The sequence below is a fragment of the Callospermophilus lateralis genome, chromosome 18, assembly GCF_048772815.1.
Source record: "Callospermophilus lateralis isolate mCalLat2 chromosome 18, mCalLat2.hap1, whole genome shotgun sequence".
NCBI lineage: Eukaryota > Metazoa > Chordata > Mammalia > Rodentia > Sciuridae > Callospermophilus > Callospermophilus lateralis.
This window is the reverse complement of record NC_135322.1, coordinates 16,561,838-16,573,104: the sequence shown is the minus strand read 5'-3', so window position 1 is coordinate 16,573,104 and position 11,267 is coordinate 16,561,838. Positions and strand designations below refer to the sequence as shown.

The window sequence follows — 11,267 nt, the reverse complement described above, 5'->3', positions numbered from 1 at the left end:
ATTTCAGTAATAAAATATTTAAAATCAAAATTGGGATTATGAACTATTTAGAAGTTAATGATGAGATGCTTGCACATCTAGCATGTCACATATCACCAAAGTTTTATTCATTGAGCAAATAATGCCGTTTGATGTAGTAATGAAGTCTTATTTGTGGGACCATCTTCATCATCTTCACTTATGCAAAGTGAACAACACAGGGTCTGTCACATGAATAAGTGTCATGAAGGAATGAATAAGCATCTATGTAAAGAAACAGAAACACCAGAATAAAACCAGCACAAGTAAAGGGATGCCAAGTACAGTAAAAAGTAGAAATTAAGAAAATAGTAGACTTGATACAGTATTAATGACTAAATTTTTGTAGGTCTAACCCAAGAAAAGAAATGAAAGATAATATACATAGAGCATTAATGATGGTAAAGGTGACACAACTACAGAAAAAATTAATAAGTAAGTGGATATGGTTGCACATACCTGTAATTCCAGCTACTTGAGGGGCTGAGGCAGGAGGATTGCAAGTTCAAGGCCACCCTCGGCAAGTGAGTGAGATCCTGTCTCAAAATAAGAAAGGGCTGAGGATGTAGGTCAGTGTTAAGAGTGCTTGCTTATCATGCACAAGGCCCTGGGTTCAATGCCTGCACAGAAATATTCATTTCAATTCAAAATGTGTAAAGATATAGAAGGATTACATTTTTCTCTAAGAATGTGTTACAATTGACTTGATACAGTAGAACCCAATTGTGTGTGTGTGTGTGTGTGTGTGTGTCTCTGAGCTCCCCATTTAAGAACAAAAAATCTGATAACTGTATAGGTAAAAGCTTTAAGGAACAGATAATCTTTAACAAATTTTTAACAATTCTGTACAGCTAAAATAATCCTGATAATAAAACTAGACAAAGATAGCTCCTAAAAAGTAAAATCTAGACCAGTTTTATTAATGAAGATTGTATTCTTCACAGTGTAGTATTTTAGAATTCATTACAATTCCAGTCTTCATTAATATGTTAGTGAGTTTCCTTTCCCAAGCACCAGATGTCTCCAGACCTGTGATTAACACAGTATACAGCCCAAACCCCCAATGTTCTTAACGTGTTTTGTTTCAGGGAATACTAATTCTGGATGATATTTAAAATATTTTCTTGGGAAAATATTCAAATGAGCAAGTCAAAGAAACAAAACAAAATCATCTACTTCGGGGGATTCCAAGTACATGTAATCAACTTTTCAAATGATGTAGAAAAGAAAATTTATTTGAGTGTATCTAAAATTTATTTCATTGGGAATTCTCACTTCCAATATCTGTTAAGACCTTTGGTATATGAACACTTTGGTAGAGGCTACCCAACCACAGGGATGTCATTTCAGACATGGGAATGGTTGATTGTATTGCAGCGGGTGAGGTGGGGAACTTTTCTTTGCAGCTCTCATCATACTCTACAGAACAGAAAAGATCGCAGCCTCGCCCTGGACATGTATGTATGAAACAGGCTCAGCTATTAGGTTAAACTGTCATTAGGATGTAAATAATTTTTCATTGTAATAAAATCCTATATTGAATACTATTTTGCCTAGTTTTTGGTTCTCTTGGAGTCTGCAGTCTCTGCAAGGTGTTATCTAGAGGTGAGGTTGATTATTATAGGCTGTAAATACTTCCAGCTTCACCACTTATTGCCAGATTTTTACTCAATTGTACCAGTTTTGAATCTCTTCAGTCACTGAATCTGAGTTCATATTTTCCTATATCTTCTATGGGTTTCAGCATTTATTTTCCTGATTACAGTCAAGTTCAAACATCTTTTAATGTATGTTTCCTTTACTGTGCTTTTTTAAATTTGTGTGCGTGCTTTATTTCTTTTAGATTGCTTATCTCATTGATTTTCAGGATGCTTAAAATATTCCAGGTATTGATCATTGTAAATATTAAGCATTTATAAATGTTGGATGTATTTCTGTTAAGATACTTGTTAGTTATAAATCTATAATGGTGTTTATTGTTTTACTAATGTTGTAAATTTATATTCTTCATTTTAAACCTTACTAAATACTTCTTTCTTTTAGTGTTTTATGTTTTCTGCCATGTCATCATGAATCTTCAACTAAAAATAAGCCCTCTCAACATTTAATATATTTACACACCTGATTGCAGCAGCTGAAATCTTCAGAATAAAGTTGAGTATTGGTGGGAATAGCAGTTATTTCCATCATTTACTCAATTAGTGGAAATCACACATTCTTTAAATATTAGCATCATGCATCTTCTTAGAGTAAGTACTCTTTGTTATGCATAGTTTCGATCAGTCCCTATTTTATTTAATGCCTACTAGATTTTTTAAATATTTATTTTTTAGTTGTAGTTGAACACAATACCTTTATTCTACCTACCTATTTATTTATTTATATTTATTTTTTAGTTGTAGTTGAATACAATACCTTTATTTCACTTATTTATTTTTATGTGGTGCTAAGGATGGAACCCAGGGCCTCGTATGTGCTAGGCAAACGTTCTACCGCTGAGCCACAATCCCAGCTCCTAGATTTTTTAAAAACATATTTTTGTTTTAGTTATAAATGGACATGATACCTTTATTTTTTATTTGTTTATTTTTATGTGGTTCCGGGGATCAAACCCAGTGCCTCAACCATGCTAGGCCAGCACTCTACCACTGAGCCACAACCCTGGACTAGATTTTATCAGAAACTATTTCATCATCTGTTGATGTGAACATATTTTTCTCCTTCAATTTTCCTTTTTCTTTCTTTTTTTTATTTAATTCATTTATTTATTTGGGCAGTATTAGAAATTGAACCCCAGGATGCTGCACCATTGAGTAATATTACCAGCCCTTTATTTTATTTTTTATATTGAGACAGAGTCTCACTAAATTGCTGAGGCTGGCCTCAAACTTGTGCTCTCCTGCCTCAGCCTGCCAACTAGCAGGGATTACAGGTGTGTGCTGCCACACCCAGCTTCTCCTTTAATTTTCTGATGTAACCAATTACACAGATTTCTTCAATTTAAGCCACCCCTAGGAGGTAGCCCACATATCTTTTTTTTTTATTGGTTGTTCAAAACCTTACAAAGCTCTTGACATATCATATTTCATACATTAGCATACATTAGCTTCAAGTGAGTTATGAACTCCCTTTTTTACTCCAAGCACAGATTGTAGAATCACATCGGTTACACATCCACATTTTTACATATTGCCATACTAGTGACTGTTGTATTCTGCTGCCTTTCCTATCCTCTACTATCCCCCCTCCCCTCCCTTCTTCTCTCTCTACCCTATCTACTGTAATTCATTTCTCACCTTGTTTATTTTCCCATTCCACTCACAACCTCTTATATGTAATTTAGTATAACAATGAGGGTCTCCCTCCGTTTCCATGCAATTCCCCCTTTTCTCTCCCTTTCCCTCCCACCTCATAACTCTGTTTAATGTTAATCTTTTCTTCCTGCTCTTCCTCCCTGCTCTATTCTTAGTTGCTCTCATTATATCAAAGAAGACATTTGATATTTGTTTTTTAGGGATTGGCTGGCTTCAATAAGCATAATCTGCTCTAGTGCCATCCATTTCCCTGCAAATTCCATGATTTTGTCATTTTTTAGTGTTGTGTAATACTCCATGGTGTATAGATGCCACATTTTTTTAATCCATTCATCCATTGAAGGGCATCTGGGTTGGTTCCACAGTCTAGCTATTGTGAATTGTGCTGCTGTGAACATCAATGTGGCAGTATCCCTGTAATACGCTCTTTTAAGGTCTTCAGGGAATAATCCGAGAAGAGCAATAGCTGGATCAAATGGTGGTTCCATTCCCAACTTTCCCAGGAATCTCCATACTGCTTTCCAAATTGGCCGCTCCAATTTGCAGTCCCACCAGCAATGTACAAGAGAACCCTTTTCCCCACATCCTCGCCAGCACTTGTTGTTTGACTTCATAATGGCTGCCAATCTTACTGGAGTGAGATGGTATCTTAGGATGGTTTTGATTTGCATTTCTCTGACTGCTAGAGATGATGAGCATTTTTTCATGTACTTGTTGATTGATTGTATGTCCTCCTCTGAGAAGTTTCTGTTCAGGTCCTTGGCCCATTTGTTGATTGGGTTATTTGTTATCTTATTGTCTAATTTTTTGAGTTCTTTGTATATTCTGGATATTAGGGGTAGCCCACATATCTGTAATGTGTTTCTTTTATTTAAAACATTGCTGGGAGATGGGCACCAGTAATCCCAGCGGCTCAGGAGGCTGTGACAGCAGGATTGCAAATTTGAGGCCAGCCTCAGCAATTCAGCAAGGCCCTAAGCAACTTAGTGAGATCCTGTCTCAAAAATAAAAATAAAAAGGTTGGGCATGTAGCTCAGTGTCCGTGGGTTTAATCCCAAGTATCAAAAGCAAAACAAAACATTGTGGGGGACTGGGGCTTTAGCTCAGTGGTAGAGTGCATGTTTAGTATGCACAAAGCCCTGAATTTAATCTTCAGTGCACACACACAGAGAGATGCTGTATTTTTTTTAATATAAGTTATACTCCATTTATATATATTTATTTTATTTATTTTTATGTGGTGCTGAGGATCTAACCTTGTGCTCACATGTGCTAAGCGAGTGCTCTACCACTGAGCCACAACATTAGCGCCCCTAAATGCTGGTATTCTTAAAGTGCATTTCCCTTTGTATATATGAATTCAGCTTTTAAGTGGGAACCAAGATAAAATGAAGAACGAATTTACCTTTAAGCTCAAAATATAATTAAAAAATTTTTCTCTTACCTAACACTTTTACTTTACTTCTCCATTCCAATCAAAGAATAGTATGTCCTTTAATAAATATAAAAATTATAAAGTGGGGTTGCAGCTTGGTGGTAATCATCTCACACGTGTGAGGCACTGGGTTTGATCCTTAGCTCCACATAAAAATAAAAATAAAGGCATTTATTTGTTTACAACTAAATGTCCACAACTAGAAGAATATTTTTAAAAATTGTAGAGACATTAAAAAGGAGGAACCATGAGGCTGGGGATATAGCTCAGTTGGTAAAGTGCTTGTCTCACATGCACAAGGCCCTGGGTTCAAACCCCAGCACCACAAAAAGAAAAAAGAGAAACCAATCATACTGCATCTAAACTATCCTGACCTTTGGTTACTTTCTAATTTGTGGCCACATTCATAAGTATCTGGCATTAAAGATTTCACTGCAATAAAATATTACTTTATTTTTCTTATATAGGGCTATGGCAGAACAATTACCAAATGAGGACATATTTTTCTATAATTTTATACATGGAAATTTTATATTTTCAAATGTTATTACTATTTAAGAAATTTTAAAATGAGCATCTTCAAGCAAGATGTTTTCCCAGAGGTCAAAGCAAGAAAACCTTGTCTACAAGGTTAGTTTCATTGATAGCATGCAATAGTATTACTGCTTTTGAGTGTTTTTTCCTTAAAAATGCAAAAAAAAAAAAATACACCTGTTTATGATAAAAACTTTGAAGTGAAACTAAAGGGTCCAAGATGAAATGTAAAGCTCTGTGGCACTTGAAACCTTCCATAAGTCACATTCCGAAAAGCCACTGTTAAAAATTGTTTCTTAGGTTTAAGCTGGGGTTGTGGCTCAGTGGTAGAGTGCTCACCTAGCTCATGCAAGGCCCTGGGTTCAATCCTCAGCACCACATAAAAATAAATAGATAAAATACAGGTTTTGTGTCCAACTACAACTAAAAAGTAAATATTTTTTTTTAAAGTTTCTTAGGTTCTCTCTATGAGAAAGTATCGGTATCTCTATCTCTATCCCTGTCTGTCTGTCATTCTGTCTAAACAACATAGATGAATACACCTCATTACTGTTTTGAGGTGGGGAAATGGGGTCTCACTCAGTTGCCCCAGCTGGTCTTGAACTCGTGGATGCAAGGTGACCCTCGTTCCTCAGGTGTCTGCCAGGACTACTAACTGAAGCATCTGCACCTGGCTTACTTCCTTCATTTCTTTAAAAAGTGTCATGGTTTTCTGTTGCACAAATGAATCATGTACTTAATCTTCTACTCAGAGAATTTTTGTTTATTTACTCACTTTTTAAATTTTAGACATATTTTAGAGGTAGAATTGACAATTCAAATTATATGTGCACTTTCAATACAGAGATATATGAAATAATTGAGTTTTCTAATAAGATATCATATGCATTAACCTTGTGTGGGAATACCAAGCACTTTTACTAACCAGGTATTAATCCTAGTTTTTAAGTCTTGTCAGATGAAATCAATTTCATTTTATTTGCTTTTATTTATGAGTGAGCATGAGTTTTTATTATGTACTTTCAGCAAAATATTTGCTTATTTTAAAAGTTAGATGATTGTTTTTTTCTGCTGATTAGAAAGGAATTTAGATTTTTTTTCTGTACGCATTGCTGGTATTTATTTCTCACTATATTATTGGTCCTTCCAACTCTTGTTATCTTTAGAATTCTGGGTTCCTACCTTTTCAGTCTCAGTGTTATAACCATGCCTGATTCGTCACTGTTTTTCTTATACTGTCTTCACAGTTTTGTATACCAATGATCCACGTAAAATGCATTTGATGTTCAGGATTGAGGTTGGGATTCATGTGTGCGTTTTCCTAATACATTATCATTCTCCTAATGATTGGTGGGGGTAATAATTTACCTTTTCTTCACTCATTTGAAATATCACACTCGTTTTAATGAATTGTATTTTGATTTATGTTTGGACACTGATCCCTTTCTATGGTGTCTCAGACATATGCAGTTACTAAACTGTTTGGTGCTGTGTTTTCAGAGTAATGTTTAATATCTGTAGGACATGCCCCCATCACTATTATTTTTAAGTACATGATTCCTGGGTTGTCTCTTCTGAATTTTTATACTTTTTAAATTTTAATTCAGCTATCAAGTTTGAAAGCTATATAAGAAATTCCTGTTGTAAGTTAATGGATTAATTAAGAAGATTTTATCTTTTTTAACATATATACACACGTACACACATACATATATACATATACACATATGTATATATATTTTTTTGTTTAGTATTAGGGATTGAATCCACTAGTACTAAACAAAAAAAATATTTTACCACTGAGCCAAATCCCAGCCATTTTAAAATTTTTTATTTTGAGTCAAGGTCTCACTAAGTTGTTTAGGTGGTAAAGGCATTCCTGTACCCGCTGTTTGACAGGGTCACAGTGTGCGTGGGGGATGCTGCAGCAGGGCCACACCATCTGGAAACCAGAACCATGGGGAATGTTAAGTGTTTTGTTTATGATCCTCATGATACAGATAACAGGGCATATGTCAATCAATAATAAAAGTACATATTGCCTGAGATTGCAGGAAAATTCCCAGAATGAGATTAAGGGTACAATTAAGACATGCCCAGAAGAGTGTTTCAGTATCTCTCAGGATACAAACTATAGTGTTATTCCTCAAGCCTAAGCAACAGGAAACGTTTATCCCATGGTTAACAATTTATACAACCCCCCCCACCAGTTCTAAAGCCACAACCTGTGTAGCCTAGCTACAGAAAAACAATCGCTGTGCCAACAGTACAAGGACCACCGTATGTAGGTTACTTAATTAAAGGAAGATTATGGTGTCCCCCTTGAGGACAAGAGGCTAATAAAAATACACTTCCCGGCCTGGGGATATGGCTCAAGTGGTAGTGCGCTCGCCTGGCATGCGTGCGGCCCGGGTTCAATCCTCAGCACCACATACAAAGATGTTGTGTTCGCGGAAAACTAAAAAGTAAATATTAAAAAAAAAATTTCTCTCTCGTGCGTGCTCTCCCTCTCTCTCTTTAAAAAAAAAAAAAATTTTTTTAAAAATACATTTCCCACCAACAGACCCTCCTTTGCCTTATACAGGAATTTATGATGAGAATGGAATGCACATAGCTAATATTAAAGGCAAATGGGTTGAGGTGCAGAGCCTGCCCTTTAGTTAAAATTACAAAGACGTAAGACTTGGTGTGCTTTGACCAAGGATCAAGGAAACTCTTTAAGAAAGCAGTTAAATAGGTTATATGAAAAAAGGGAATTACCCTGGAAATTAAAAATAGAATAATGTAAAATTAACATAGATGATATATTTTAGAGGCACTTCAGAGTAATAGGCTCTCACTATTTTAAGTGTGTTTTATGGACTTTAGATTAGAAGTAAGAAAGCTTACCGATAATAGGTATGCTTTAAAATTAAAAATGAAATAATTATAGGTATGTTTTAAAGTTAAAAGTGAATAATAGGTCAGGAGACATGTAGTAGAGTTGCATAGTCTAGCACCTAGTGATGGAGGTAAAAATGTAAAAGTTTAAGCATGATTGGCAAAGGTTACAGGAAAATATTTTAAACAATGTACTCAATATCTTAGGTAATCAATATATGTCAGAAAAGATTGGAACTTTTGAAAATTATGTAAATCAAAGAAGTTCAGCTTTGAGGCTATCCATTAACTGCCTCAAAAAATACCTACAAAAATGGTATACAAATAAAGGCCCCTCTAGGGGCAGCAGATCCTTCTGAAGGCTGCTCCTAATTTGCAACCTGTTGTCAGTCCGTCCTATCTCTCTTCTTTGCTGATGCCACTCATCCTTCAGGACTCCTGGATCCCTGCTCAGGCCTTACTTAATTGCTGAAGCTAATCATAAATTTGCAATCATCCTGTCTCAGCCTCCCAAATTGCAGGGATTACAGGCGTGCACCATCGTGCCCAGCTGGGATATATATATTTTAAAACCTCAAATTGAACTTGAAAGATGAAAATTACAGTGACTGAGATTTTTTTAAAATCACTGGATAGAAGAAAATATAAGTGAACTTAAAAACATAGCAAGAAAAACTAGGGGCTGAGGCTGGAGCTCAGTGGTAGAACGCTTGCCTTGCACATGTGAGACACTTGGGTTTGATCCTCAGCACACAAATATAAATAAATAAAATAAAGGTATGCTGTCCTTCTACAAGTACAAAAATTTAAAAAAAAAAGAATCAGTAAATTAGATGGAATCAAACTAAAAAGCTTCTTCACAGAAAAAGAAACAAGAATGTGAAGAGAGAGCCTACAGAATGGTAGAAAATCTTTGCCACCTGCGTCTCAGAGCATTAATCTCCAGGATATATAAAGAACTCAAAAAACTTAACACCAAAACCACAAATAACCCAATCAATAAATGGGTAAAGTTGAACAGGCACAGAAGAGAAATAAGATCAATCAACAAACATATGAAAAAATGTTCAACATCTCTAGCAATTAGAGAAATGCAAATTAAAACTACACTGAGATTTCATCTCACTCCAGTCAGAATGGCAATTATCAAGAATACAAGTAACAATAAATGTTGGAGAGTATGTGGGGAAAAAGTTACATTCATACATTGCTGGTGGGACTGCAAATTGGTGCAACCACTCTGGAAAGCAATATGGAGAGTCCTCAGAAAACTTGGAATGGAACCATCATTTGACCCAGTTATCCCACTCCTCAGTATATACCCAGAGGACTTAAAATCAGCATACTATAGTGATATGGCCACATCAAGGTTTATAGCAGCTCAATTCACAATAGCTAAGCTATGGCCCAAAGATGCCCTTCAACAGATGAATGGATAAAGAAAATGTGGCATATACACAATGGAATTTTACTCAGCCATAAAGAAGAATGAAATGGGCTGGGGTCATGGCTCAGTGGTAGAGTGCTTGCCTCACATGTGTGAGGCACTGGGTTCGATTCTCAGCACCCTATGTAAATAAATAAAATAAAGGTCCATCAACAACTAAAAAAAAAATTTAAAAAAGAATGAAATTATGGTGTTGGCCAGTAAATGAATGGAACTGGACACTATCATGCTAAATGAACTAAGTCAATCTCAAAAAATAAACAGAGGCCATATGGGGATGCTAACACACAATAGGCAGAGGGGAGGGAAGAATAGAAGTTCACTAGATAAAGGGGAATGAAGGGAAGGGAGGGGGAATGGGAATAGGAAAGACAGTAGAATGAATCAGACATAACTTTCCTATGTCTATATATAAATACACCATCAATGTAACTCCACATCATGTACAACCACAAGAACGGGAAGTTATATTCCATGTATGCAAAATACACTCTACTGTCAGATATGGTAAAAATAACAGAATTAAAAATAGTATTGTGGGACGTTCTTCGCCGAGAGTCGCCGTGGTTTCCTGCTTCAACAGTGCTTGGACGGAACCGGCGCTCACCCCGGCGGCCGCTCAGAGCCAGCAGCCCTTCGCCACCTCCTCACAGCGCCCCCAGACCGCCCCAGGCCTCCGCCGCCGCTCCAGCACCGGGCCTCTCCTCAGCCCTCCCCCATGGCTACCACGTCCCCCTCGCAGGTGCGCCAGCACTACCACCAGGCCTCAAAGGCCGCCATCAACCACCAGCTCAACCTGGAGCTCTAGGCCTCCTATGTCTACCTGTCCATGTCTTACTACCTTGACCGTGATGATGTGGCTTTGAAGAACTTTGCCAAATATTTTCTTCACCAATCTCATGAGGAGAGGGAACATGCTGAGAAACTGATGAAGCTGCAGAACCAAGGAGGAGGCCGAATCTTCCTTCAGGATATCAAGAAAGCAGACCGAGATGACTGGGAGAGTGGGCTCAATGCAATGGAATGTGCTTTGCACTTGGAGAAAAGTGTGAACCAGTCACTTCTGGAACTGCACATACTGGCCACTGACAAAAATGACCCCCACTTGTGTGACTTCATTGAGACTCTTTACCTGAATGAGCAGGTGAAATCCATCAAAGAATTGGGTGACCATGTAACCAACTTGTGCAAGATGGGAGCCCCAGAATCGGGCATGGCAGAGTATCTCTTTGACAAGCACACCCCGGGAGACAGTGATAATGAGAGCTAAACCTCAGCCTGACTTTCCCATAGCCGTGCAAGTGACTTCCCTGGTCACCAAGGCAGTGCATGCATATTGGGGTTACCTTTACCTTTTCTATAAGTTGTACCAAAACATCCACTTATGTTCTTTAATTTGTACCATTCCTTCAAATAAAGAAATTTGGTACCCCCCCAAAAAATAAATAAAATAAAAAATAAAAATAAATAAAAATAAAAATAGTATTGTGGGACTGGGGTTGTGGCTCAGTGGTAGAGCGCTTGCCTTGCATGTGTGAGGCATTGGTTTTGATCCTCAGTACCACATAAAAATAAACAAAATAAAGGTATTGCGTCCATATACAGCTAAAAAAATTTTTTTTAAATAGTATTCTGAGCA

The 11,267-nt window shown here is 36.8% G+C and overlaps 1 pseudogene; it reads left to right on the top strand.

Annotated features, from left to right (window-relative positions):
* The first annotated feature begins 10,346 nt into the window (after positions 1-10,346).
* On the top strand, positions 10,347-11,024 carry LOC143383325 (ferritin heavy chain pseudogene; annotated as a pseudogene).
* Positions 11,025-11,267: the final 243 nt, after the last annotated feature.